Source organism: Podarcis bocagei (assembly GCF_964188305.1).
Source record: "Podarcis bocagei genome assembly, chromosome: W".
Classification (NCBI taxonomy): domain Eukaryota; kingdom Metazoa; phylum Chordata; class Lepidosauria; order Squamata; family Lacertidae; genus Podarcis; species Podarcis bocagei.
Window position 1 is genome coordinate 59109769 of NC_138131.1, and position 27819 is coordinate 59137587.

At 45.8% G+C, this 27819-nt stretch overlaps 1 protein-coding gene across 1 annotated transcript in view; it reads right to left on the bottom strand.

Annotated features, from left to right (window-relative positions):
• The window catches only part of LOC308578200 (uncharacterized protein), a gene marked incomplete at both ends in the record, with an annotated part of 173757 nt that overhangs the window by 39732 nt on the left and 106206 nt on the right, over positions 1-27819 (bottom strand). The gene's annotated exons all lie outside the window — the stretch shown is intronic.

A 27819-nucleotide genomic window follows, 5' to 3' on the forward strand; every position in this document is an offset into this window, starting at 1 on the left:
AGTTCTTCATGCAGGATGCATTCACAAGGCACACAGAAGGTTTGCTCACATGTCTTGGCAGGCACTGGCCAAGATGCCGGAGTTGGTTCAGGGTTTGAACATCAAGCCCTGTAAGTATCACATGAAATGTGTATCTTGTGCAGAGAACAAGGTGAAGGTTGCTCCAAAAGGCAAGGAGTCTAGCAGGCAGGCTTCCAAACCCTACCAGCTAGTCCACGCAGACCTGGTTGGTCCACTTGCGCCCTCTTTGGGTGGAGCAAGGTACTTCATGGTTCTAATTGATTCTTTTTCCAGGTACATTCATGTGTTTATGCTGCAGCAGAAATCGGAAGCGTTTCCTAGGTTCAAGGCATTCTGTGCTTGGTTGGAGAATGTTCACAGTAAACGTATTGGCTGTCTCTTTACTGATCAGGGCGGGGAATTCACTTCTCAGCAGTTTGAAGCTTTCCTGACTGAGAAGGGAATACAGCATGACTTGTAAATGTTTAGATCGCCATGGATGAATGGACTTGTGGAGCGAGCAAACCAGACATTGCTTCAAGGCCTAAAAACCTTGTTGCATGATGCCAATCTCCCTGGGAAGTATTGGGGGGAGGCTTTATCAACGTTGGTTTATTCCTATAACAGGAGACTGTCATCACCTATTGGTTGTACTCCCTATGAAAAGATGTTTGGTAAGAAACCTTACGTCAAACACATGAGAATCTTTGGTTCTGACATGTGGGTACACACCCCACAGAGCAACAAGCTTGGGAAGCGTGGGGCACATGGTTTGTTCATGGGGTAAGAAAAAGGTGCATACAGGGTATGGATGACTGATTCTAAGTCCATTAAGTTCACAAAGAGTGTTGCGTACAATCCTAAGTGGGGGGGGGGAATGTGGGGATTTTCCAGAGTTACCCAGAGGAAGATGAAGGTGATGTGAAAAAAGCAGATAATGTTGAGGTAGAAGAGGAAGCTGAGGATGATGATGATGATCAGAGTTCGGATTCCAGCTCAGTGGGCAGCGCTGCTGCTGATGTCAGCGACAGTGATGACACAGCAGACTACAAGAGCGCAAAGGCCTCAGTCAGACCATCTGATGCGTCTGACAATGAACTGGAAGAACCACTGTTCACCATTGGTCACTTTTCTCCTAAGAAGGAGGAGGTGAGTGCAGAAGACTTGCGTCTAGTACGCAGATCTGAAAGGGCCACGAAAGGCAAAGCTCCAAAGAGATTTGCTGATGAGTTTGCTAAGATAGCAACTGCTATTCTTAGTAGCTCAGAAAAGGTGTGGGAACCTTCAAGCTTCAAAGAGGTTCAGGAGTTAACCTCTAAAGATGCTGAGCCTTGGCTTAATGCCATGAAGGCTGAAGTTGATTCCTTGAACAGGAACCAAACTTGGGAGCTGGTACCAGTAGTCCCAGGAATGAGACTGGTTGGCAGCAAATGGGTCTTCAAGGCCAAGACAGACCAGAATGGCAAGGTTGTCAGACACAAAGCCAGACTGGTCGCCAGAGGTTTTTCACAGGTACCAGGACAGGATTACCACGAGACCTACTCACCCACCGTCACGTATGAGAGCATTCGGCTAATGTCAAGATTGCTGCAGAGGAGAAACTGCATGTTTCCCATCACGACATTAATACAGCTTTTTTGTACGGGGTTTTGGGGGAGGAGCTGTTTATGCTTCCACCTGACAGGATGCAGATACAGAAGGGAATGGTCTGTAAACTTCGGAAATCCTTATATGGTCTCAAGCAGAGTGCCAGGTGTTGGAACACAAAACTCACTGAGACATTGCTTTCTCTAGGTTTTCACCAGGGCAAAGCTGATCCATGTGTGTTTGTCAAGGAGGAGGGGCAAAACAAACTGTATTGTTTATGTTTTGTTGATGATCTTCTGATGTTTTGGAAGAATCAGGCTTTGTACCAAAGCACCCTAGCTCAGCTGAAGGAGCACTTTGACATGAAGGATCTTGGTGAGGTATCCAACTATCTTTCTCTGCAGGTGGAGAGGGACCAAGCAGGTAATTTTCTGGTACACCAAACACAGAAAATTGCTGATGTATTAACTAGGTTGAATTTGGTTGATGCAAACCCAGCAGGCACACCGATGGTGACAGGTTACCAGGTAGATAGTACTGCTGAAGCGTTTTCTGACACTACGCTGTACAGATGCATTCTAGGCAAGCTGAATTTCATTGCTAGATGTTCAAGACCTGACATAGCTGTAAGCTGTAACCTGCTTAGCAGACATGCCAACAATCCTACTGTTCAGGATTGGAAAGCTCTGAAACGCATAGCCTGCTATTTGAAAGGGACTTTGCACTACAGGCTGAGGTTCACCAGTCAGAAGACTGGAGGTCTTGAAATCTTTGCAGATGCTAGTTTTGGAAGTGACACCACGGATGGTACAAGCACTTCTGGAGTATGCTACATGTACAACCACTGTCTGTTTGACTCGCTGTGCAAGCAGCAGACAACAGTGAGCCTAAGTTCCTGTGAAGCAGAACTCAATGCTCTGTCATTTTCACTCATGGATTGTGAATGGTTGATGCAACTGTTTAAGGACATCAGAGTTTCTGTGAAATGTCCTATACAAGTGTATCAAGACAATAGATCCTGTTTGGTTTTGGTGAACTCAGAGTTGCAAGCAAAGAACCAAGTACCGTATTTTTCTCACCATAGGACACACCGGACAATAGGACGCACTTTGTTTTAGAGGGGGGAGAACAAGAAAAAAAAATTCTCCCCCTCTCTGCCCAGCGCCCCTTCAGTGAAGCGGCAGGAGGCGCTGCACAGAGAGGGGGAGAACTTTCCCCCTCTTGTTTTCCCGCTCTAAAACAAGGTGCCATTTAAGGTGCGTTCAGGCGGCTACCTTGGAAGCCTGGAGAGCGAGAGGGGTCGGTGTGCACTGACCCCTCTCGCTCTCCAGGCTTCAGGTTCCTTTTGACCTGCTCTTTGGGGCTGGTGCGGGGAAGCCCACCACCAGTCCCAAAGAGCAGGTCAGGGAGCAACGGAAAGGCGCAGGGAGAGGCTCCTGTCATAGCCGCGCGTCACCTCTCCAGCCGGGAGAGGGTCGCAGGGCTATGGCTTCTTTAGCCCTGCGAGTGCTCTCCCGGCTGCAGAGTTGACGCGCGGCTATAGAGGCTCCTGCCATAGCTGCGCGTCACCTCTCCAGCCGGGAGAGGGTCACGGGGGGCTGCTTTAGTCCCGCGCGTGCTCTCCCGGCTGGAGAGGTGACGCGTGGCTATAGAGGCTCCTGCCATAGCCGCGTGTCACCTCTCCAGCCGGGAGGGGGTCGCGGGGTGCTTCTTTAGCCCCGCCCGCGCGTGCTCTCCCGGCTGGAGAGGTGACACGGGGCTGTAGAGGTTCCTGCCATAGCCGCGCATCACTTCTCCAGCCGGGAGAGGGTCGCGGGGCTATGGCGTCTTCGCTCCATAGGACGCACACACATTTCCCCTTCATTTTTGAAGGGGAAAAAGTGCGTCCTATAGAGCAAAAAATATGGTACTTGCAGATTAAGCTACATCGTGCAAGAGAGTGTATTCAGAAAGGACTCCTTTAGGTGTCCTACATGCCAGGAAATGAAATTCCTGCTGATCTGTTGTCTAAGGTTGTTAACAGAGAACAACCTAAGGTTTATGTACAGAGGTTGCAGTTGGGTTGAACCACAGGTACTACAGGTTACACGGAAAGGGGGAGGGTGTTAGGATATTTCCGTTCCACCTTAAAAAGGGGACAGGCTGTTGTGAGTCACAGCCTATGTATTTCCTGCTCACAGGAAGTTTCTGTTTGTCTATTGCTTTCGTTTCTCTCTATGTGCCCGAGACATCAACACAGGCAGTCTTCTACGGAAGAAAAAAAAAAGGGGGTGGTAGTATATGTGAAGGAAAAATGGGAACCAAAAATGATATACAAAGATGAGGAGGGGAGGATACTAGGGGTTCAAATCAAGTTCCAGGGAGAAAAGATTAATGTAGTTAACATTTACGCCCCAAATACAAACAAATCTGAGTTTTTCAAGAAATTAGAACAGGTACTATTAGATTTAGACGACAACAAGACGATATTACTGGGAGACTTCAACGCGGTGCCGTCACCAGAAAGGGATAGACAAGCGGAAAACAGAAAACGAAATCAAGGAAAGTTACCGAGATCATTCCATGATCTAGAAGAAAACCTAGACTTAACAGATATATGGAGATATAAACACCCAACAGGAAAGCAGTTCACCTTCTTCTCCGAAGTACATAAAAGCTGGGGCAGGATAGATCAGATCTGGACCTCGAGAGCACTTACCCTAAGAACAACAAGTTGTGAAATTCACCCAAGAACACTTTCGGATCATAACATGATAACCCTGGAAATCAAAGGGATAACACAGGGAGGCTTTAGATGGAGACTAAATGAATATCTACTAGAAAAAGACGATGTTATTGAAATGGCCAAAACTACCCTAAAAGAATACTTTAACTTAAATTTAAATACAGAAACAAGCATAGAAGTGGTCTGGGACGCCAGTAAGGCGGTAATAAGAGGTCTATTCATTCAGCAAAACAACTATAGGAAGAAGATAAGACAGCAGAAGAAAGAAGAAATACTTAAGCAGCTAAGAGATTATGAGAAAAAATTAACAGACCACCCGAAGGATGAACAAAGTATCCGAGCAATAAAAATGTTACAAACACAATATTCGATGCTGACGAGTCAAGAAATTGAATGGAAAATCAAACTAATGAAGCAAAGATACTTTGAGTCAGCGAACAAAACAGGGAAATTTTTTGGCCTGGCAACTGAGGAAAAGACAGAAACAGAATATGATAAATAAAATAAAAATAGAGGAAGACTTGATAGTAGACCCAATTAAAATACAAAAAAAGTTTCTGGAATTTTATGAAGAACTATATAAGAAGGGGGAAGAGGACCCAATGCAAATAGAAAGATATTTAGAGAGATATAAAGGGAAGACTATCACGGAGGAAGAAAGATCTCAACTCAACAAGCCCATTAACATAGAAGAGGTCCAAAATGCTATAAAAAAAATGAAAATAGGAAAAGCTCCAGGCCCAGATGGTCTTTCGGCCAAATATTACAAAGTTCTAGGAAACCAACTATCACCGGTGCTCTGTGACACAATGAACAACATCTTGAGGAGAGGGAAAATACCTGAGTCGTGGAGGGAAGCTTTCATAACATTAATTCCAAAACCGGATGTAGATAAAATGTGTATTAAAAACTACAGGCCAATATCCCTATTGAACAACGATTACAAAATATACGCTGATATTATGGCAAACAGATTAAAAAAGTGTCTGCCAAACTTAATCCACAAAGACCAAGCAGGCTTTTTACCAAATAGATTCCTGAAGGATAATGTGAGACACACTATAAACTTAATCGAATATCTGGAAATTAACAATAACATACCAGCGGCCTTGATCTTCATAGATGCCGAAAAGGCGTTTGATAATGTCTCTTGGTCGTTCTTATTAAAGACTATGGAAGAAGCGGGGATAAAGGGAGAATTTCTGAGAGGAATACAGGCAATATACTCAAATCAATCTGCCAAACTGGTGATTAATAACAATCTTACAAACATGTTTCAAATTGAAAAAGGAACCAGGCAAGGTTGCCCCCTCTCCCCGCTCCTATTCATTATGGTTTTAGAAGTTTTGGCAAATAAAATAAGATTAACACCTGAGATTAAAGGGATCAAAATAGGATCAAAGGAGTTTAAATTAAAAGCCTACGCGGATGACTTGATGTTATCATTAGAAGAGCCGCAAGAGAGTATGGAAAAGGCGTTGGAGATATTAGAAGAATATGGCAGACTGGCAGGATTCAAATTGAATAGATCAAAGACCAAAATATTAACAAAGAATTTGAGAAATGATATAAAAGAAAAATTAGAGAGCCAACATGGAATTAAAGTGACTAAAAAAGTAAAATATTTAGGGATTTGGCTTACACCGAAAAACATAAATTTAATTGAAGATAACTACACATCGACCTGGAATAAAATAAAAAAAGATCTGGATATCTGGAGCAGAGTTAACCTTTCGTGGCTCGGTAGGATGGAGGCAATAAAAATGAATACTCTTCCCAAGATGCTATTTCTTTTTCAGAATATCCCGGTTATTAGAGGGACCAAAATTTTCAAAGATTGGCAGAAAGTCCTCTCAAGATTCATATGGCAGGGGAAAAGGCCAAGGATCAGATACAAACTACTTACAGATCGAAAGGAGAGAGGGGGAATGGCGGTACCCAACTTAAAATTATATTATGAAGCGGCCTGCTTATGCTGGGTGAAAGAGTGGATAACTTTGGAGAACACGGATTTATTAGAACTTGAAGGTGTAGATAACAGGTGGGGCTGGCACGCCTACCTTTGGTTAAATAAAGGAAGAACACATAAGGGCTTCTTGAATCACATCATTAGAGGCCCACTATATGAAGTTTGGGAAAGAAATAAAAAATTGTTGGAACCAAGAACACCCTGGTGGCTGTCCCCAATAGATATTTTATCATTTAAAAAATCAAACTTGGAAGAGAAAAACCTAACATATGAAGACTTACTGATAAGCTACCGTGAAAACTGGAAACTAAGACCATACGAGGAACTGAAAGGAAAGCTGAAGGGTTGGCTACAGTACCATCAGATCAATGCAAGATGGACGGAAGACAAAAAAGTAGGAATGAGCGAAAAGAAATCAAAATTCCAAATTGAAATAATTGAAAGTAAATCTAAATTATTATCCAAATTGTATAATATCTTATTGGAAGAGGATACTAAAGATGTAGAAATTAAAGAGGTTATGGTAAAGTGGGCAAGAGATTTGGGGCACAACATAGAATATGAGAAATGGTCGAAATTATGGAATCAGGGAATAAAATTTACAGCAAGTGTAGCAATTAGAGAAAACCTAGAAAAGATGATATACAGATGGTATTTAACACCAGAAAAACTAAATAGGATGTATAAGACCGGTAACAAGGCTTGCTGGAGATGTAAAACAAATGAAGGGAATTTTATACATATGTGGTGGACATGTGAGGGAATAAAAAAATTTTGGAATCAAATATATGATGAACTAAAAAAAATATTTAGACTCACATTTCCCAAAAAACCAGAGGCCTTTTTACTAGGGATGGTAGGAAAAGAAATACCGGAAAAAGACAAAACCCTGTTCCAATACGCAACAGCTGCGGCTAGAATGTTAATTGCCCAGAATTGGAAAAACCCAACTACACCAACGGTGAAGGACTGGCAACTGAAGTTATATGATTTTATAGAATTGGCAAGAATGACGCAAAGAATCAGAAATCAAAAAAATACAAAGTTAAAAGAGGATTGGAATAAATTTATGGTATATATTGAAGGCGATTCTGGTAACCTAACAACTGTAGTAGGTCTGATCTAACTCTTCCGATGTTATAAACCATAAACTAAAAACTAACACCAGCTGTAAGACGAATCTATCGAAAGTAGAAACCCGAAATCAAGAGGGAAGGAAGTCGATATAAATATGTGGTACGTGTTTTTCTTTTTTCTTTTTTTTCTTTTTTCTTTTTCTACTTAATGTCCTTTTAATGTTTAATGTCTAACTTTTAATGTCTCTTTTTGGCTGTGCCTTTTTGGATGTGTGTGATGAAGGAAATACAATAAAAAGCATTTATAAAAAAAAAAAAAAAAGAAAAAAAAAACAACACAGGCAGTCATGTTTTCTTTGTTCTGACCAACACTGAATAAAGTTGTAAATAATGCTCTCCTGCGTGCATCTTTCGCTGTGCAAATTCTGCTGATAGAGCGTGCACCAGCTCTGGAATGTGGCAAGCTATTTCTGGAGCTCGTGTCACTAATTGAATGATACTGCATGTCTACGGGAGATCGATGGATCGTCCGGAATCGACGTGGGGTCATCATGGCCTTTTTCTCCCTGGCAGTATCCCAACAATGTCTAGGTCTTATCTTACGTCCTGACGCATAGACCTAGTCCGGGAACAGTGCCAGAGTGTGTTCTTGGAGTTGGTGACCTCTTGCTCCAAGATAAGAGTAGGAACAGGAATACCCTTTTATGGTCAGAAGTACAGGAACGAATATCCTTTTATGGTTAAGAATACCGGAGCAGGAACACATGTGATGTCAACCTGCGTGTATAGGCTGATGTGGTTGGATTCCTGGGGAAGGAGGGAGAGGGTGCCTGGAGGATATATATACTGCATGAAATTTCTCATTTCTTTGGACTTGCTGTGGACTCACCACACAAGTGCCTTCTGCTATCTGGAGAGCAGAATAAACTCTTTCTTTGAACCAACCTTGGTGTCATTTGACTTCCTTCCTCCTGTCCGGGAGCAACGCAGAGCCCACCAATCAGTAAAGTCTAATAAGGCTACACCATTGCCTCCTTTGGCGCTCTGCGCATTGGCGAAGTGGTTTGTGAGGGCCAACAAGATTCCGCTGCTTGGGGAAGTTTGAGAGACCTGACCTTGTCCAGATCCAATTTAGTCCTGCATGTCCGATGTTCCAAAACTGATCAGCAGGGAAAGGGGGCCCTTATTCGGCTCCGAGCAACTAGTCACAATGGGCCATGCCCAGTAAAGAGTACTAGACATTTCATGTACGTGAGACCAACCGTCTCAGGCCCATTCCTCATACATTTGGATGGCTCCTACCTTGCACGGCATCAGTTCATGCGCGCTATGCGAAGGGCGATTGCTGCCTGTGGTTTACCCCCAGCTGAATTCGCGACCAACTCCTTTCGGATTGGGGCCACCAGCACAGCAATGCATTTGGGACTCTCAGCTGAATGGATGAAGGACTTGGGGCGGTGGAAGTCACTGGGGTCCTCTAGCTTGGAGGCAAGAGGGAACTCTGTGGGCCGTCCAGCCCACCCTGAGCTCAGGTAGTACCAGAAGCCGATGCATTGGGTGCCCCCAAGCAGCGGGTATATCCCCATCCGCAGTGCCGCTGCTTGACCTGACACCAGAGAGCCAGTGCTGGTGTCGGCAACCATGTAGTGCCATGGGGAAGGGAAGAGATGTGTTCCAGTTAGATCTTCTTCTGGATTGGAAACCCTGGGGGTCATCCAGTCCAACCTGCCGCAAGGCACCACTCACCCTCCGGTGTGCCCAGGGTGTGGTCGTCAAGCAGACCTTGTTCCAAGGAGCCACCCCGCCACGCCCACCTGGTGGGGCCAGCTCCTAGGAAAGGACAAGGGCTGGTGGGATCTGGAGCCGTTCCTTGACTCCCAGCACCCACCTGCAGGGTAGATGACCCTGGGTGTGCCATCCAGCTCTACAATGCTATCATTCTGTGACGTTGTAAAGCAGGACATGCTCAAAGCAGAGGGTGCTGGATTTTAGTGCTGCACAGGCTGCTGCCCCTGGGTGGGCTCAGACCCAGCAGGGAATTTGGTTTCCGTGTAACATGGCCACCCCATTTCTGGCACGACAAGATACACGAGGAGAAAACACTTTCCTGTCTCCTGTGGCGGCCAGTTCGTCCCTCTCGCTCTCCAGGCTTCAGCGAAAGCCTGCATTCGCCCCAGAGGACGCACACGCATTTCCCCTTCATTTTTGAAAGGGAAAAAGTGCGTCCTATAGGGCCAAAAATACGGTAGTTTTCACTTAGTCTTGGGTTTCTGGTGAATGTGCTTCATTTGCGGCTGGCTTCATTTCTTTTCCATTGCTTTGGCTTGTTTTTTGGACTTTTGCTTTATTGCTTCCTTTGAGAAGTTTTCTTGTTTTTGCATTCTGGTGGTAATACTTTTGAATGCTTTGGGGGTTTCTGGTGAATCTGCTTTGCTTGGGGTTGGTTGGCTTCTTTGTCAGTTTCCATTGATGTTGCTTTTACATGTTTCTTCTGCTTCTTTTCAATAGGTTCTTGTGTTTTTAGTGGTTGACTTCATTGTTGGAATGGTCATTAGACATTTCTGGTGGTTTTGCTTCATTTCTGGTGGTTTTCCTTTCTTGGGGGGATTATCAGATCTCATAAAAATTAATATACTCAAAGGTGCAAACCCCCAAAAACCTAGAAATGAAGCAATCTGTTATGTACTAACCTTGGATCCTAGAAAAATAGGCAAGTAGGATCCTAGAATGCAACAACTGATTGGTCTTTTCCTCCCGGCCATTCAGGCGCCAGGAGGGAAGCAGAATTAGCCAGTCAGCTTTCCCTAAGAAACCAGAGGCCTTTCTCTTGGGCATTGTCGGCCAATTGGTGTCAAAGAAAGACAGAACTTTTTTATGTATGCTACTACAGCAGCAAGAATACTCATTGCAAAGCATTGGAAGACTCAAGATCTACCCACCCTGGAAGAATGGCAGATGAAGGTGATAGACTATATGACATTGGCTGAAATGACCGGCAGAATCCGTGATCAGGGGAAAGAGACGGCGGATGAAGATTGGAAGAAATTTAAAATTTATCTCAAGAAATATTACAAAATTGATGAATGCTAAAATGTTGAGGTTTTTAGAAAGAAAATGAGATTACAGCGACAAAAGATTAAGTAAAAGAAAAGAATAAATAAGGGACAAATTTGATAAAACTAAGTTTAGGATTTGCTGAAATAATTTTGGAAATTAGGATGTAGAAAGGGGAGGTTTGGGGGAGTCAGAGAAGTGAGGTTTATGAAAAAAAGGATATGAAATTATACATGTTTGTTTGTTTCTTTATTTGTTTGTATTGTCTATAAAATTTTTTGTAAAACCAATAAAAATTTTTTTTTTAAAAAAACCAGAATTAGCCAGTCAGACGGGACTCATTGTGTAAAAAATGTATATAAAAGCCTGAGGTTGTTGGGGGGGGGCCAATAAAGAGCATGAAATACATACAGGACCCCAAGTATATCTCACAATCGTAATTTATATAAAAGAATCCATGAAACGAAAACCGCCCTAAAAGAAACAAATTCAACATAAGCCCAAAAACGAACCAGAAACAACAGAAACAAACCACATCCACCAAAGATGAGAAAACCAATGGAATAGAACCACAAGAAACCCACACAGTAAACATCTCAGGGAATGCCCCTTCCGATCGTCAGGAGAAGGGGGGGTTGCGGGATCACGACCCCTCCCACACTCGCTCTCGCGAGGCTGGCGCCAGCCTCGCGGGAGGCAGGGATTCCCCCAATTAGCATCCCCTGTGGCGCCAGCCAATCGGCTGGCGGCAGGGGCGGGCCTTAGAAAGGCCACTTAAGGTCGGGGCAGCCCTCGGCTTGCCCCTTTTCACCCTGGAGACGACGCGGTTTGCTGGGTCGCCGTGAGGTTCGTCGTCTTCCAGACTTGCCGCTCCTCGTGGTTTGGATTTCAGCGCTCGGATCGCCGCGCCGGCAGCGCTCATCAGCTGATCGGATCTACCGCTCTTCAGCTGTGCACTAGATCGCCGTGCCGGCAGCATCCCAGCAGCTCGCAAGCAAGTGGCCGCTCATCAGCTGAGCTTCGGATCGCCAGCTACCGCTCGTCAGCTGCGCCCGGGATCGTCGTGCCGGCAGCCGATCAGCAGCTCGCCAGCAAGCGGCCGCTCATCAGCTGAGCTGCGGCAGCAAAAGGGAGCGCCTTCAGCCTCTCAGCAGCCTGCCAGCAAGCGGCCGCCCATCAGCTGATCCACCGGCAGCGGATCGGAGCGACGCGCCCCTGCCTGAATCTACCTCCGTGCTGGTCTCTCGGGTGCGAGCAGCCACCGCGCTCAAGGCTTACGAGCCGCGCCGCCGAAGCGCCACTGTCCGCATCTTCCCCACGAGCCATTGGCACATCGCTGGTGCTGCGCCGCTTTGTTTGACCCTCCCTGGACGGATCGCCATAGTGAGCAGCTGCAGCGCTCACTGAAGGTTACAAGGGGGAACGGGAGGCTATTGGGGAGCGTGGTGAGGGGTAGCGGCCACGAAGCCTCAGGGCCGGAGAGTCCTTTTGCGGGTACGCAGGGGGCTTTTGCAGCGACTGTTGCAGATTGCAGCGTCCTGGTTGCCTAGCCAACGGTCGCCATTTTGATTGAACCACGTGGCTTTAGAAGCGGCCATTTTAGTAGAGGCATCTCTAGTTGGGAGCGCATAGAGGCTTAGTGCTTCCCTTCTTACCTGGCTGAGAAGTCCCTCTTTAATTTAATTTAATTTGCCTCCGCCCACGTGGCCTGGTGGCGGCCTTTTTAAACTAGATCTGCTACCTAGCCTGGTTTGAGGAAAGCATTCGCAGTCATAGTGATTTAGCTGGTACTGAATTATATTTGAGGTTGTATAGGCTATAACCTAGCCGGTTTTTCCGGCCGCTTTCCCAGCATTTACAATTATTTATAATTATTTGGTGGTTGGCGCTAAATTAATTTGAGCTGATTTAGTATTTGATAGCCTTACGCGTTGTATTTAAAAGGACATTTGGTGGTTTATAAGGCTATTCCCAAAGTGGTTGTCAATTGTACTGGTTGCTAATATATTAATACAGAATATCTTGCTTGGTTGACAAGGGCTACCTGACCCCATTGACCTCAATTCCTGCTGTGTTTCGTTGCTTATCCAGGCCGCCTCTGCCTGGAAATTCATTTAGCAGGTTAGACTGATAGTGATATAGCCCCAGTTACATAAATAATTATAAATAAGTAATCACATATATATATACATAAATAAATAAATAAATAGAAAAACAAGTATAAATAAATAAATAAATAAATAAATAATAATAATAATAATAATAATAATAAAATAAATAAAATTAAATTAAAAAACAAGCAAACATATAAATAAACAAATAGGTAAACAATAAATAAATAAAATAGACACTCGATTTGCTTACTAACTTGACTTGACTTGCGCCCACCCCCCCGAGGCACTGCTTTCAGCTTGGTCATGGAGGGCAGCAGCAACCCCCAACAATCTCAGCGTGGCAACGCCCTAATGCCAACAGGCCCTTGTAACCCTCAGGCCTTGGCCCAGCTTTTTTCCGCGCTGCAATCATTCTACGCGCAGTGCAGGGCACCTATCACTCCCTCTCCGAACATTGTCGAGGTGTCACAAGATTGCATACCAGACACCCCCCCCCCCCAGTCAGCAGGGTCAGGATGGTCCCTCCACTAGTGCAGCTAATGTGGTTGAGCAGGCCCCCAGCAGGCCACGGACGCGCCTACAAGCTGCTAGAACTCAAAAATCTAAGTCAGGTCCACTGAAAGGCAAGGCACCAGCTAAAAAACCTAGGGCGAGCGGACAAAAGGCCAGGCCGGCGGTGGCCTCTACATCAGCCCCGCGCCAGGAGGTGATTGATGTTCCCAGTGTTTTCCAGGATAACCCTAGGCAACCAAGCACATCGGAGGAGTCATCTTCTGAGGAGGAGCTGCCCCCTCAGCAGGTGGCTGCTGCCAGCGACCCGGCCCCCCGTGACGACGCTCCACGGGGCGGAAAGCGGAAGGCGAAGAAGAAACACCGGTCGAAGAAAAGCAAGAAGAGGGACACTTCGGACTCCGAGGAGGAAACAGGTACCTCTTCATCAGATGGGGATAGTGACGCCCCAATGGAGGCATATTGGGGGGAGGAGGAGGACACTGGAGCACCCCAGTGGATGCATGAGCGGAGGACAAACTCACACAGGAAGACATTTAACGGCACGCTTGATTGGAAGGATGGGGCTCTGGTTCCAGACGTTAAAGTCTCAACCAACGCTGCCACTGACTTTATTCTGGGGAACCACCTCTCTAAGAGGAAGAGGAATAAGATATTGAATGGCAATTATGTAGATATGTTTTCCTTGCTGCCCCCAGCTCAGGTCAAGGGAAAAGGGGAAAAAATTAAGTACTATGGGAAAAGGAGGTACAGGGTACCCCGGGTAGAGCGAACGTTCGAGAATTGGCTTAATGGCTATCAAGTGTTTATGGCTGTGGTGTCAAGTTGCTATCCCAAGAGGGGCGCGCACCTCGTGTCCTACCTGGCACACGTCAGGAGGGCACTGGAGATGGCAGGAGATGAAGCTGCTTTGGCGTATGATGAAGACTTTCGGAGGAATGCCTCGCTGCTGTCTTCAACGCGCTGGGACCAAAAGGACAACAATTGCTGGTTTGAACATGTGGGGCCCAATATTGAGAAGAAAGCCGCTCAACAGCCAAAATCTGGTAAGGTGGAGACCCAACGCCGTAGGCAGTGCTGGGACTTCAACAAGGGTACCTGTCAGCTCGTTACTTGAAAGTACTTGCACGAATGCGATAGGTGCCTAGGCAGCCACCCAGCAGTCAACTGCTTCAAAGGGAGGCAGCAGCCCTTTCGGGGAGGCAGGGGTCACCTCTCCCGGGGAAACAGGGGTGGCCCCGCCGGACCTGCAGCCCCCTCCCAAGGGCCAACTGGGGCTCGTTACTAACATCTCCCTAGGCCTTGCGTGCTCTCCGATAAAATTGGAGCCCTTGAGAGCATTGTTAAAGTTCTATCCAAATAGACGTGCAGCCCACCTACTGGATGAAGGGTTTTCTGAAGGTTTTAGAATTCCGGTTGCCTTCACACCCAATTCCAGTTGCCCCCCTAACCAGAAATCAGTATTAGAAAGGCCCGACATCGCGTTTAAAAAGATACAGAAGGAGATTACAGCCGGCAGGGTGGCCGGTCCATTCGCAACTCCGCCTATCGAAGGGCTTCATATCTCCCCCCTTGGTATTGTCCCAAAGAAGGCCCCCGGTGAATTTAGAATGATACACAACCTGTCCTATCCCAAAGGATCCTCGGTTAATGACGCCATTCCCCAAGAGATGTGCACGGTGAAGTATTCGTCTTTCGATCAAGCTGTGCGGTTGGTGCGGAGCTTTGGCAGGGGCGCCTTTTTGGCAAAATGCGACATCGAGTCAGCATTTTGCCTACTCCCGGTTCATCCGGAAGACTACCGCTGGTTGGGTTTCAAATTCCAGGGAGCTTACTTCATTGACAAAGCTATGCCCATGGGTTGTTCTGTTGCCTGTGCTGCGTTCGAGACCTTCAGCACATTCTTGGAATGGGCCCTAAAGTTTAGAACTGGCTCTCTGGGGGTGGGTCATTATCTCGATGATTTTATTTTGGTGGCAAGTGACGCTGGGGAGTGCAGGTCCCTCCTCCTGGCCTTCGAGTCCTTAGCTAGGGAACTGGGTGTCCCTCTGGCAAGCGAGAAGACCGAGGGCCCGGTCACTACCATGACCTACCTGGGCATTGAACTTGACACCGTTGCCCAAACCTCGCGATTACCGGCTAAAAAATTGGTTGCCTTAAGAGAGCTTATCGGCCAAATACTGCCCCTAAAGAAGGTCACCTTGAGGCAAATTCAATCCCTCCTGGGGCACCTCAACTTCGCCTGCCGTGTAATTTCCCCCGGTCGTCCGTTCTGTGGCCGCCTAGCAAAGCTGTCCACGGGCTTACGGTCACCCCATCATAGGGTACGCTTATCCAAGGCAGTAAAGGCGGACCTCCTTGTTTGGTTGCAATTCCTGGATGGTTTCAACGGCATATCGCTTTGGCAGGATAGTTTGGTGCTGCAGTCTGATTTCCAAGTACATTCGGATGCGGCCGGGTCCTTAGGTTTTGGGGTCTACTTCAGGGGCCAGTGGTGTGCCCAGCACTGGCCTCCCTCCTGGCAAGGTAAACCAATACTACGTGACTTGACATTCTTAGAATTCTTTCCCATCGTGGTTGCAATTCACTTATGGGAAGACCAGTTCAAGAACCATAGGGTCTGTTTCTGGACGGACAATCTAGCGGTCGTGTCAGTTTTGAATAAACAATTGTCACGCTCACCCAGAGTAGCGTCCCTTTTACGGTACTTTGTCCTCTCCTGCCTGCGGTTGAACCTTCACGCTTCAGCCCAGTTCGTCCCTGGTATTGATAATAACATCGCGGATGCTCTATCTCGTTTCCAGATGGAACGCTTTCGCTCATTGGCGCTGGATGCGTAGCAGCAGCCTCAACCATTCCCGGAGCACCTCTGGAATATTGGCAACAAGAAGCAATAAAGGAGTATTGTCTGCGCTAGCGCCTTCTACCCTGAGATCGTATAATAAGGCGTGGCTAGACTTCACATCCTTCCGCATCAAAAAGGGACGGTCCAAGCCAGGCAGGCCACCGTCCAAGTCTGAAGTCATAGAGTACTTGGTCCACCTTAGAGATCTTGGCCGGGCCCCCAAAACCCTCAATATTCATTCAGCAGCTATATCCTTCTTTTCTAAAACTTTATTTTCTGTGGATCCCTGTTCGCATTTCGTTGTGTGTAAGATGCTTGAGGGCTGGCGCAGGTCCAGGCCTCACGGCCGGGACAGGAGAAGGCCAATAACTTTAGATATACTCACCCAAATCCGTAGGAAGCTGAGGGCCCTGTGTTGGTCAAGATATGAAGCCAGATTATTTTCAGCAGCGTTTTCTTTCGCATTTTTTGGCGCCCTACGCATAGGCGAAGTGGTTTGTGAGGACCGCGCAGCGTCCAGGGGGCTACTACTTGAGGACGTAACTGTGGGCAGTGCGCATGTAATGTTAAGAATCCGTAGTTCGAAGACTGATCAGCTTGGCAAGGGAGCCTTGGTTCGCCTCCAGGCGACTCAAAAGGCGGGCCCTTGCCCTGTAAAGGATGCTAGAAAATACCTGTGTGTAAGACCAGAATCTAGTGGCCCCTTTTTCTTGCATTCCGACGGTTCCTCCCTCTCAAAGCAGCAGTTCACGAGGGTCATGCGCAAAGCAATTGCCGCCATCGGGCTTCCCCAAGAGGAGTACGCCGCGCACTCCTTTTGCATTGGGGCGGTGACCACCGCCACCCATATGGGCTTACCGGCTGAAAGAATTATGGACATGGGGTGCTGGAAATCCAACGCATTCCAGGGTTATATACGGTAGACCTTCTAAATTCCCCTCAGCTTTCCCCCCGGGCACTCCTCCTGATCCGGTTCTCCGATTCTCTCTTTTCAGGTACTGGTGTGGTTCGACTGTGGATCCTCGGCCACAGCATCGTATATTGGGCAAAGCGGCGCGCCGAACAAAGGGGCTGGGTTAAAGAGCTACGGCTACCCAGCTGGGTCAAACTATCATGGATCACTAGGAGGGGTATGCGTTGGGAAGAGTTTTTCCCAGTTGTATCCAAAAAAATCGCTGCCGAGGGCCCACCCAGTGCCTTGGTCGTCCAGCTGGGCGAGAACGACTTGGCGTATAGGAAAGGGGTGAACTTGATGTGGAACATTATCAATGACTTGGAATTGTTGAGGGCATCCCATGAAAACATTACAATAATTTGGTCATCTTTGCTGGAAAGGCAATGTTGGCGGGATGCAGAGAAACCCGTGGCTGTGAATAAAGCTAGAAGGATTGTGGAGCGCACGGTGGCACGTAGAGTGGCCGCATGGGGCGGTCGGGTCATTCAGCACCCATGCATACGGTTTGACAAGGAAATGCTTTATCGCTGGGATGGCGTGCATCTATCTGATGCGGGAAATGATATTTGGTTGGCTGATATTTTTCAAGGTGTTAGGGATTGGTTACAGGTCTGAGGGTATTGGCGGCGAGCCGGCTTGAGGCTCGGTGGCGGTAGGCATTGGCCGGGGTATTGTCATGCAGATGAGGTTGGGGGGGGAGGAACGCCATCACCCCCCCCCAATGCTTGAAGGGTAGTTCGTTAAAGGACTCCGAGGGGCGACGCCTCGTCCGAAACCTACGGAGGCTAGGGCCTAAAGCGCGCCCCCGAGCGGTAACCCCTCGGGGAGCGCCTAGGGATACGCATCTCAGGTGGCTCCCCCTATTGGTGTTTAACCCTTCCCGGTCAGACCGGATAGTCGGTTAGGGGCCAATGCCTAAAGCCAATACCCTTCATTTCCTGTAATCAATAAAGTTGTGGCCATTTTCGCCCATTAACCTAAAACGCTGTGTCCGTTGTCTTTATTTATTCCACCTGTGGGGGGGGAGGGAATAGCCATGCAATGCCCCTTCCGATCGTCAGGAGGAGGGGGGGGTTGCGGGATCACGACCCCGCCCACACTCGCTCTCGCGAGGCTGGCGACAGCCTCGCGGGAGACAGGGATTCCCCCAACTAGCATCCCCTGTGGCGCCAGCCAATCGGCTGGCGGCAGGGGCGGGCCTTAGAAAGGCCACTTAAGGTCGGGGCAGCCCTCGGCTTGCCCCTTTTCACCCTGGAGACGACGCGGTTTCCCACCCACCCGCCCTCTAGGTTTTGCCACTGACCTTGCTATGGGCTTTGGCTGGTCGCCGCAAGGGGCCTGGTAGGAGTTTTTCCATTTGGCTAATTGGCTGGTTTTGTGAGCCACTTGGTTTTTTCGCCTACCTCGTAGCAAATCGTCACAACTCCCTCGGTTTTGGCGGTAGGCATTGGCCGGGGTATTGTCATGCAGATGAGGTTGGGGGGGGAGGAACGCCATCACCTCCCCCAATGCCCCAAAGCCAATACCCTTCATTTCCGGTAATCAATAAAGTTGTGGCCATTTTCGCCCATTAACCTAAAACGCTGTGTCCGTTGTCTTTATTTATTCCACCTGTGGGGGGGGAGGGAATAGCCACGCAAAAGCGAAATCACCCCCACACCATGCAAAACTAAGGTTTAACTGGCTTTGGGGTTTCTGCGCAATTTACTTTTCCCCTCTTGTCGGGGGTTTCTGGTGGTATTTCTTCTGCTTCTCACATTTCTACTTCTTTTCTTTTCTTTTCTTTTTTAATAAAGTTTATTGGTACAACAAGAAAAAAGAAAAAGAACACAAGTACCAAATTACGCACAAGAATAACCATAGACACATAATTTTCTTAGCAAATAATAAAACATCTATTGGTCTTAACACTAAAGAACCAACCTCCCTTCTATTCCATATTTCAAATTCATATTACTTATTGCCAATACACACTTTTATCATAATTAAACTTATTCTTAATACCGTATTTTTTGCCCTATAGGATGCACTTTTTCCCCTCCAAAAATGAAGGGGAAATGTGTGTGCGTCCTATGGGGCGAATGCAGGCTTTCGCTGAAGCCTGGAGAGCGAGAGGGGGTCGGTGCGCGCCGACCACTCTCGCTCTCCAGACTTCAGGAGAGCCCCAGCGCCAGCCCCACAAGGTCGGGGGACAGAGGGAGGCGGAACGCCGCCATCCTGCTGTCTCCCGAAGTGGTTTGGAGGCTGACAGCGGGGAGACCCCACCGCCAGCCCCGCAAGCTCCGGGGACAGCGGGGAGGCGCAGCGCGTCATCCCGCTGTCCCCGGACCTGATCTGAAGGCGGGCAGCGGGGAGAAGAGCGCTTCTCCCTGCTGCCGGCCCCACAAGCGCCTGGGGGGAAAATAATTCCCCCCCCTTTATTTCCCCCCAAAAAAAACTTGATGCGTCCTATGGGCCGGTGCGTCCTATGGGGCGAAAAATACGGTAAATATAATTTCTTATATCTACCTTGCAACTATTACTCGAATGCTGCAACTGAATTTAAACTACTATATTTATTTTTCAGATATTCTTTGAAAACCTTCCATTTTGAAACAAATTCCTGTTTTGATTTATTCTTTATTTTTTCTGATAAACCATCTAATTCGGCATATTCTGTCAGCTTTTGAATCCAATCTTGTATAGAGAGGATTTCATTACTCTTCCATTTTGCTGCGATCAAAACTCTTGCTGCTGCTGTCACATATAAAAAGATACCCTTCCTCTTTTGTGGAATATCTAAATCTGTTATTCCCAGGAGGTAGGCCTCTGTTTTTTTATTGAAAGAGATCTTTATCATTTTTTGCAGTTCTGCATGTATACTCTCCCAGAATACCTGTATTTTCCTACATATCCACCACATATGGTAGAATGTTCCTGAGTCCCCGCATTGCCAACAATTACTTGACACATTTTTATACATTTTTGAAAGTTTCCATGGTGTTAGAATACCATCGATGTTGCATTTTTGAAAGTTCTCTCTAATCGTGTAACAATTTGTGAATTTCCAATTGATCTTCCATAAATTTTCCCATTGTGCCATGGTTATTGAATGGCCAAAATTCTGGGACCACCTCACCATTGCCACTGTTACCTCCTCCTCCTTGACTGTCCAGTCAAGGAGGAGTCGATAAGTTTTGGAAAGAGTTTTTCTTTTAGAATTTACCAGATCAGATTCGAATCGGGAAATTTCTGTTGAGAACCCCTTTTGTTTGTCAGATTTAAATTTTTCAAATAACTGATGGTATTGAAACCAGTCTGAGATGTGTTCTCTTATTTCCTCAAAGTTTTTAAATTTTATTTGGTAATCTCCATTTTTTAGAAGTGCTTTATATGTTGGCCAGCTTTCCTGGGTTTTTTTTTCCGTTTTACTGCTGTGTCTTCTATTGGAGAAGTCCACCACGGGACTTTAGGCTCCATCAGGTCTTTATATTTTTCCCATACAGCAAAGAGTGACTTTCTTATTATATGGTTGGTAATTTTTTAATGAATTTTCGCTTTTCCATATATCAGGTAGGCGTGCCATCCCCAACAGTTGTCAAAACCTTCCAGGAGGTCCGAATCCTGCAACGTGCACCAATCTTTTAGCCAGGTGAAACAGGCTGCCTCGTAGTAAAGTTTTAGGTCGGGTAGAGAAAAGCCTCCTCTCTCTTTTATGTCTATTAAGATCAGGTGTTTAATCCTAGGTTTCTTCCCTTCCCACAGGAATTTGGAAATTTCTCTTTGCCATATCTTGAGACAACCTGCTTCGCCCAGTATTGGAATCATTTGAAATAAAAAGATGAATTTTGGAAGCACATTCATCTTTATAATGGAAATCCTACCCAGAAATGTTAATTTTAGTTTACTCCAGGTTACAAAGTTTTTTCTAATCTCTAACCAAGTTTTGGTGTAATTATCCTGAAATAAGTTTATGTTCTTGGGGGTGATCCAAATACCCAAGTGTCAGAGCCGCTTCCAGGTCCCAGCTCACAGAGGACCACGCTAGCCGGCAGTATTGTACAAACTTCTTTATTGAGTTACAGTTTCCATTTTCAAGCCGCAGCGCGCAGCTCTACGTCTTAGAAGCTAGACCGGCAAAGCTCCGTCTGAGTCTCCGCCTCCTGTACACCAACTTAATACTCTAGCCTTACTCCACCTCTTCCGTCTTTCCTTTCTCCTCTGGGTCCCTCTACCCCCCGTGGTCTCTTCCTTCCTGGACTCTTCTGACGCTGACCCCCCCGACTCTTCTCCCTCCTTGCGGCGGGCTTTAGGACCTGGCTCCCTATCCGGGCTGCTTACTGTGCCGCCTTCCTGTGCATTTGAACTTGGGGCGCGCGCGCAGCCTTCAACCTTCCTCTTGACCGTTTCCTCGCTCCCCGATGGAGGTGTGGCCAATCCTAACTCCTGCCCTCCCGCTTGCGGCGAGCCGCCAGATCCCGATACCTGGGACCCCTCCCCCCTACTGCGCTCTGGTGGGGAAGCTGGTCCCGATTTCCAACTGCTGCTCTCTGAGTCCCCTCTGGTCCCTTCTACCTGGGGTGTCCCCCTAGGCGCCCCCCTTGCTCTGACCACTGGCGCCCCTTTCTGTGAATCTTCCGACTCACTGGAAAGACTCGGAGATCTCGGGCCGCTGTCATCGCTCATTTTACCTTCGGATTCCTCCCCCTCGCTCTCTGTTTCCTCCCTTTCCTGTGCCTCTGCTCCTGAACCCCTGACACCAAGTATTTCGCTTTTGAGGAGATTTTAAGGCCCAATATTTTTTCTAAGTCATCCTTTTCTTCCGTGGTTACATTTTTAACAAGCATTTTTGTTTTTGTTATATTCAGCTTAAAGCCTGCCACTTCTCCAAATTCTTTAATCAATTCCAGCACTCTTTTCAGACTTTCTTTAGGGTTTTCAGTCATAACAAGTAAATCATCCGCAAAAGCTTTAATTTTATATGTTTTGTTTCCCAGAGTGATGCCTTTAACAAGCTGATCCTTTCTTACCTGATTGTTCAAGACTTCCATCACCAAGATAAATATCAGTGGTGACAGTGGGCAGCCCTGTCTGGTTCCCTTGTTTATTTTGCACTCCTCAGTAATTCTTCCGTTGATGATTAATTTTGCATATTGTTCTGAATAGATGGCATTTATTCCTTTACAAATATTTTCTCCCAGTCTGATTTCTTCCATTAATTTTTTCATAAACTTCCAGGACACGTTGTCAAAAGCTTTTTCAGCGTCCACCAACATAATAGCTGCTGGTTTATCAATGTTAATATCCAAATATTCTAATACATTAATCACACATTGTCAGCTTGCCAGCTGCACACGTTGCTGCACTTAGCAGAAAAACACTCCCGGCAGCCAGCCATAAATTCCTTTCTTTATTTTCTTCAGACAAGATTACATGCCGAATAAACAAAGTGACCCCTCCCTCGAGACCAACAGAGCCAACGGCTCAGCCCCTTCCGTTTCCCCCTGTGACGTGGATCCCCATCTCTCTGAAGCACCCCTTCCTCCCCAGACTCATCCTCTTCTCTGTCTTCTGAGGAGGACTCAGTACTGAGCAGTGGAGATCGTTCCCTGTATCCTCTAATTCTTTCCTCCCTTGCTGCCTGCAGTTCCCTGACACACATCTAATATTGGATTGCATAAATCGTCCGGGAAGAAATCTGGTTTGATCTTTATGAATTATCTCTTTCGGCACCATTTTTAATCTATTTGCAAGAATGTCTGCAAATATCTTGTAATCGTTATTTAGCAGTGCAATGGGTCTGTAATTGGCCATGTTTGAGGCATCTGTTCCCTGTTGGTGGATAAGAGTAATAAAGCTGTCCTTCCAGGTTTTCGGTAGCTTTCATTAGGTCTTTCATGGGAAGAAATAATGCTTGTTCTAACTTTTTATAGTAATTAGCTGGGAGACCATCTGGGCCTTTCCTAATTTTGATCTCTGTATAGCTTGTTGCACCTCCATAGCTGTTATTGGTGAGTTCAAAATTTCATTTTTTTCCTTAGGTTAGGTAGTTTATTTTTGCCCAAATAATCAATTATTTTCTCTAGAGTCTCTGGACCTTCTTTATATAGTTTTCCCAAAAAAACTAGCAAAGTTTTTACTAATTTCCTTCGGTTCTTGGATCCATTTGTCTTCAGTTTTAATTTTATTGATAATTCTATCTTCCTTTTTCTTCTTTAATTGCCGGGCCAGAAGTTTGCCAGGTTTATTTGCAAACTCAAAATTTCTATGTCTCAACCATTTTATCTTCCATTCTATCTCTTCGTTTATTATCATGGAGAATTGCATCTGTAAAATTTTTATACTTTGCTTAATTAGTTCATCATCTGGTTTTTGGGAAAGGGTCCTTTCCTTTTTTCTAATTTCCTCCCAGATCTCCATTTTCTCCTCCTCCTTTATTTTCCTTTGGAATGCGTTTTGTTGGATAAAGAAGCCTCTTATGACGGCTTTACCCGCGTCCCAAACTTTCTCTAGATCTACTCCTTGATTTAAATAAACTTAAAATATTATTCTAAGATTTGCTTGGCCTTCTGTACAGTTTTTTCATCATTTAACATACTCTCATTAAGTTGCCACCTTTTAACCTTTTCTTCTTTTCCTTTAAAGAGTTAAAAGAGACTAAACAGTCAGCCAGACAGTTATTTGCTTTTGCTGCATTAGATTTGACTCTGAATGCTTTTTCTATTTTTTGTGCTACTTCTGCTTCTTCTAGGTCTAACCAAGCTGCTAGCTCTTTTGAGTTTTTCCCCCCAGTTATTTCTTCTGCGTCCTCTGTTAGTCCTCTGAATCTTAGGGTATTCTCCCTTCTCTGCATTTGCAACATCGCAACAGAGTCCAGAGTTGAATCCTGCTGCGCTTTCAGATCTGCTGTTTCTTTCCTTATCTTATCACATTCCCTTTTCGACTCTCTATTTTCATTTTGTAATTTTTTCTGAGCTTCCTCTAGGTTCTGTGTTTTACCTTTAAGGTCTAGCACTATTTTCGTCAGTTCTGAATTTTTTTGTACTAAATTGTTGACCTAAGTTGATAACTCAGCTGTTATTTTCACATTTTCATCTATTTTAACACCCATTGAAATAAATTTTTCTTCTGTTGCTTTTGCCTTTTCATTTACATTATTTTTTAAATCTTGGATATCTTTCTTCAAACTTAAAATTAATTCTCTCATATCTAGTGGTTGATCCATGTCAATTACAGAAGTTCTCCTGTTTTGTGAGACTGAAACTGCCACAGAACCTGACACAGTTGTTTTTTTACCAGACATCACTAAGAAATTCAATTAGCTCACAAGGTAATTTGTTCTCTTTCTTTCTGTCTTACAGACTGAATATCAATAAAATTCAATCTTAATGCAATCGTGACAATATTTCCAATGTGATAATTAATGAATGTCAATTAAATTCAATCTTTCTTAATGCAATCACGACAGTTTTACCAATCTGATAATAATCTCTGGCCTATGTATCCACTAATTCTTTATATTCACCAGTTTCACTAAATATATTTAAAATTGATTATGGACAATTATCTAATTAGTGACAGCCAATCATCAATACAGAACTATCACAAATTCATCAGCTCAAATAAATATAATAAATAATTGCAATCCTTGCGTTCACTTACTCATTCAGGGTGATAGATCATATATACAAATCTTTAAACAGGTTAGCGGTTCAGTTAATCAGCACCTTACAACAAAACTAATGACATCTGATGCTAATATCAGCTGCATTAGCTACCAATAGATGGCGAAAGGCAAAGCAAATAAAAACAGAAAAAACAGCAACAAAAAACAAAAAACAGACACAAGACAAAACCACACAAAAACACAACCAGAAAAACAACAGAAGTGAAACAGAGAAACAAAACAAAACAAAAAAAGGCGAAAGATTTATACGATCTGAGGTGAAATCAGAGTATGCCGATCGCGCAGCTCTGCTCCTCGGCTCAGCTTCCCTCTCGCCTTGATGTCACGGCGCCCAGCTACGGTCTGTCCACCCCCCCTCTCCACCGACACCACCCCCAAACACACACACAACCTGCCCAGCGTGCTCCTAACGAGCGCCCACCTGCTAGCCTCAGTGTGGCTTCTCTGGTTCCTATTATGAATGTGATTTCTGCCTCTCAGTGTATAGAAGGCATCGACAAGGGTGTGTGCCCCCTTTCTTTCTTTCTCTCTCCCTCTCCCCCCTTTCTCTCTCTCTCACACACACCACAGGGAAAGGCATGTGCTGGGAGGTGGGCGGGGGGGAGCGGGGGGTGAGGGGAGAGGCGGCAGCAGCAGCGGGGAGTAAGGGAGAATAGCGATATAAAATCAATTGCGGCTGGAGGGTGAGCGAGAGTTTCAGCTGGGCTGTAGGGCGGGCGGTGAGGGGGGGAGAGTGTGAATCTGTGGGGAAGGCGAGAAGGAAGGAGGGAGGGATAGGGGTGAGATTGAGAGAGGGGGAGGGAGGAGGGGTGGGGGAAGGAAGGAAGGAAGGGTTGGAGGAAGAAGGGAAAGAAAGAAAGAGCAGGGAAGGGTTGGAGGAAAGGAAAGGAATGAATGAAACAGGAAGCAATGAGAAGAAAGGAAGGAAGGAAAGGGTTGGAGCAAAGAAAGGAAGAAAGGAAGGAAAAAGGAAGGGAGGGAGGGAGGGTGAGATTGAGGGAGGGGGTGGAAAAGGAAGGAAGGAAGGAAGGAAGGAAGGAAGGAAGGAAGGAAGGAAGGAAGGAAGGAAGGAAAGAAAGAAAATGAATGAAATAAGGAGCAATTAGACGAAGGAAGGAAGGAAAGAAAAAGCAGGGAAGGGTTGCAGGAAAGGAAAGAAAGGAATGAAATAGGAAGGGAGGAAGGAAGGAGCATCGAAGGGTTGGAGGAATGGAAGAAAATGAATGAAATAAGAAGGAATGAGACGAAGGAAGGAAGGAAGGAAGGAAGGAAGGAAGGAAGGAAGGAAGGAAGGAAGGAAGGAAGGAAGGAAAGAAAGAAAGAAAGAAAGAAAGAAAGAAAGAAAGAAAGAAAGAAAGAAAGAAAGAAAGAAAGAAAGAAAGAAAGAAAGAGGGGAGCAGTGGAAAGAGGGAGGGGAAAAAACAGGAAGGAAGGAAGGAAGGAAGGAAGGAAGGAAGGAAGGAAGGAAGGAGTACTTAGGCTATGTCTCTTGGGACAGGTTAGCTGAGCTCCTGAGCAAGCGCCCCGTCCCCGCCTGCCCTCTTCGCCCCTCGGCCCCGTCTGCCTCCGCCCCCGACTGTATCAGGACCCCCGCCTCCTCCCCACCTGCTCCCTCGCCAGCCAGCCAACCAGCCAGCCGCGCGCCCTAGCCGGAGAGCCCCGGCCGTCCCCGTCGCGCAATCGGCTGGATCTCCCTTCAGCAGGCCGTGCTCACAACTCGGCCCAGGGACCCCCCAGCAGCGGATCTCCGGCCCAGCTGAAGAATCCGGCAACAAGCCCCCTCCTCCCCAATCGCTCCGCCAAAATACGCTCCAAAACCCCCCAGATAGGCCGCCGGCCGCCAAGTCTCATGGCGCCCTGAGCGAGGGTCTCTCCCCAACACCGCCACCTCGAACTGCGTTCTCCCGGCTACCCGAGCGAACCAGCGGCAGGACCCCGGTATGGCCCCCCCCCAATATTTTTTATAAGTCGGCGCCCCTGCCTGAGGGTGAATATGACCGCTAAGAATTTAAACTTATTTAAAGATTTTTAAGTGCTGTCCATGAAGAAAGAATGGGCCATGATAAAGAGACTTAGTGGTTTTAATGGTAGGTGATGTTGCTGTGTTGTATTATATTATCTTTGTACATCGATTCATTTCTTGGAGTTAAGAATAGGACTAGGATAAATTGTGTTCGCTGAGCCCGTATTTTATACAGTCTGTATATGATGTTTGTTTGTTAATGTGTGGTGTGTTATGCCTAATAAAGGATTTTGAATTGAATTGAACTTATTTAAAGACAATTATGAGAAATGTTGGTCAGAAGTGAAAAAGGACTTAGAGATATGGTCAAACTTGAAGCTTTCTTTGTTAGGTCGAATTGCTGTTATAAAGATGAATGTATTGCCAAGAATGTTGTTTTTGTTTCAATCATTGCAAATTTTGGACAAAATGGACTGTTTCAAGAAGTGGCAGAGAGACATTTCTAGATTTGTCTGGCAGGGCAAGAAGCCCAGAATAAAATTTAAAATATTAACTGATGCAAAGGACAGAGGTGGATTTGCCCTGCCAGACCTTAAACTTTACTATGAGTCAGCAGCATTTTGCTGGCTGAAAGAATGGCTGCTTCTTGAGAACACAGACATTTTGGATCTAGAAGGTTTTAACAATGTTTTTGGGTGGCACAAGGTTAAAGCACATAAAGTATTTAAAAACCATATTGTCAGAAGAGCATTGTTTAATGTCTGGATAAGATATAAAGACTTACTTGAAAACAAACCCCCAAGGTGGCTATCACCAATGGAGGCGAGGGCTCAGAAAAAACTTAATATGGAGGTCAAATGGCCAAAATATTGGGAAATTTTGGAACAAGAAGGAGATAAATTGAAATTGCAGAGTTTTGAGAAATTAAAAGATAAAATGCGAGACTGGCTTCACTACTATCAGATAATGGAGGCATATAACTTGGATAAGAAAATTGGCTTCCAGGTGGAAAAATCAAAATTAGAAACAGAACTGTTAGAACCTAAAACTAAGACTTTGTCAAAGATGTATAACTTGCTGTTGAGATGGAATACTCAGGATGAAACTGTGAAATCTGCCATGATTAAATGGGCACAAGATGTTGGACATAGTATTAAGTTTGCTGACTGGGAACAGTTGTGGACCACAGGTATGAAATTTACGGCATATAATGCCCTAAGAGAGAATATTATGAAAATGATATACAGGTGGTACACGACCCCAGTCAAGCTTGCAAAAATCTATCATTTGCCCGATAATAAATGTTGGAAATGTAAAGAAACTGAAGGTACATTTTTTCACCTTTGGTGGACGTG